This window comes from Lissotriton vulgaris, chromosome 7 (assembly GCF_964263255.1).
Source record: "Lissotriton vulgaris chromosome 7, aLisVul1.2, whole genome shotgun sequence".
Lineage (NCBI taxonomy): Eukaryota > Metazoa > Chordata > Amphibia > Caudata > Salamandridae > Lissotriton > Lissotriton vulgaris.
This window is the reverse complement of record NC_141695.1, coordinates 1120443272-1120445673: the sequence shown is the minus strand read 5'-3', so window position 1 is coordinate 1120445673 and position 2402 is coordinate 1120443272. Positions and strand designations below refer to the sequence as shown.

General features: G+C 40.3%; 1 pseudogene; it reads right to left on the bottom strand.

Moving 5' to 3' along the window:
• Window positions 1-306: 306 nt before the first annotated feature.
• On the bottom strand, window positions 307-714 carry LOC147703013 (large ribosomal subunit protein eL32 pseudogene; annotated as a pseudogene).
• Between the last annotated feature and the right edge of the window lie 1688 nt (window positions 715-2402).

Sequence of the window (2402 nt, the reverse complement as noted above, 5' to 3'; positions counted from 1 at the left end):
CATTTTCGTGAAAAATAAGCTTTGGAAAGTGAATTGCTCAGACCTTGAAAAGCTATTTATTCTTTCATTCATTCATTATTGGAAGGATATGCTGGAAACATAAAAATAAAATAAAACTTGACACTTAAACATGGTGCCACTTGCTTACAATAACAATTTTAAATTAAAAAAGTAAATAATCTCACACAATTATGACAGAGCAGCTTACGTTTTCTCAATCAGCCAAAAGTACTTATCACAAGTATAGAAACCCTTTTAGTTTTCATACACATCATTAATTGCAAAGAGCTGCAAATTAGGAGCAGTCTACTCATTCTCCTCGCTGCGCAGTCTGGCGTTTGGATTTGTGAGTTTGATGGCGAGCTGGGCAGCCCTCTCTACAATGGTCTTGCGGTTTTTGGATGAAACATTGTGGGCGATCTCAGCACAGAGGGACTTGTTACTCATCATTAGCACCTTCAGCTCCTTCACGTTGTGTACCAGAAACCTTCGGAAGCCTGAGGGTAACATGTGCTTGGTCCTTTTATCACTACCCTAACCAATGTTGGGCATCAGGATCTGGACCTTAAACCTCCTGCACACTCTGTTATCGATACCTCGTGGTTTGCGCCAGTTACGCTTAATCTTGACATAACGATCAGACTGGTGAGGAATTAACTTTTTGGTTCTCTTCTCAAGAATCTTCGGTTTGACAAGAGGTCTTAGGGCAGCCATGATTGCAGCACAAAAATGTGCACCTGCTCCCCAGAGAGGCCAAAGGAATGCACATATTTAGAAAACATGATTCTTATAGGTTCTGAAGTGATGTAAACATAAAGGGATGCCTATATAATAAAAACAATATAAACAATATAAAGCATTGGAAAAGGGAAGTATTCGCTCACCATCCCTAGCATCCAAATGCACTTCTTTTTAGAGGATGTCTATATATGTTATTAGGAAAATGCGGGCACTCACAGCGCAAGGCAGTCAGTGAATGAAGTGACTACAAATCGTTCCATGTGCACACTGACGTGGGCAGAAGCAAAACGTGAATGAATATGCAAGAGACCAATGAATGAAGAGAGATGATCCAAAGCCCCTCCCTATGAGCCTATATTTATGTTTCTTATTTATGATTTATTTTCATTACATGAGTCTGATGAAACAGCTAAAGCTATCTGTAGACTGCACCTAATGATGTATTTGAATGAAACAGTTACCACCATGTTTGTCAAGTATGATTGTTGCTAGCAAGTTTGCATACATCAAAACCTGTTAACACAATGAGGAGTAAAGCAAACCAGGAACATGGTTCATAGGCAAAGCATGTTCCACATACATATTTTTACTGATGCGTGTGGCCACTACTGTTCTTATTTTTGTTTCGTGAGTGCCCCTGTAGCTTTTCAATGCATTCTCCCCTTAAGTAATGCAGTATGCTTCAGGGGCATCAGTTATTATGATGTTGTCAGGATTAGGGTCAGGTGGCATCACATCCTGGGATTCAGAGTCAAAGATCATAATGTGTAGTTTCTTATGATGTAATTGAGGTCAACTGGTGTATGATGTCACTTCCGCTATCCATGTTTTTTTAAATGTATTGATGCCCATGCAGTTGGGGCTGATAAGTACTGGAGTAATGTAGTCATAGCGTCTCACTCCTAAGATTAGTCTGACTGCCCCATTTAGTATTGTCTTCATTAAAGCTAGGTGAGTAGTGAATTTCTGTAGTAGAGTTTGGATATGACCAGAGATTGTACCACACTATTAAAATCCCAGTGAGGAGTTAAGAGTTTGATATTTTTGAGAAATCTGAGTTGTTTTAGGGCACTCGTTGTAGCATTTTGAAGGTTCAGATACTTGTTGAGGGTAATCCTGAGAAATTAGGAGCAACAAATGATTTTGAATTTACGATGTAGTTCATTTAGTGAGTCAAGCCACTCTGGGACTGTAGGAGAACAGTGATGGGGGTGATGATGACATGCAGAATTCCTTCTTCAGTGGGTTCAACTGGTTGGATGATAGCCACGCTTTGATGCTGTTTAGAATTTGGCTTAGGAAGAGTCTATCTTTTAACGTCACAAAATTAGGTAAAGCTGTGTATCATCAACATAACAAACAAAGGTGATTTTTAAGTGTTTAGGATTGTTTGACCTTTGTTCATTGGACCATTAGGGATTCAACACATTTCACTGTCAATGCATGTTGACCTTCCCTTGAGTTGCTGCAACAGGCAGTTTGTCCTCTGCATGGGTGTGCAATGTGCCACTGGCGGCTCCTCCTCTAAGGTGGGGGAGCGTCGCCCCCGCTACTTCAGCAGTGCAAAAAAGAAAAATAAAATGTTAATAACCGAACGTAATTATCATGTGATTTTCCTATGCGGGAATCGGAGCGAGGTTGGTGAGGGGCTAGCTCTGTGA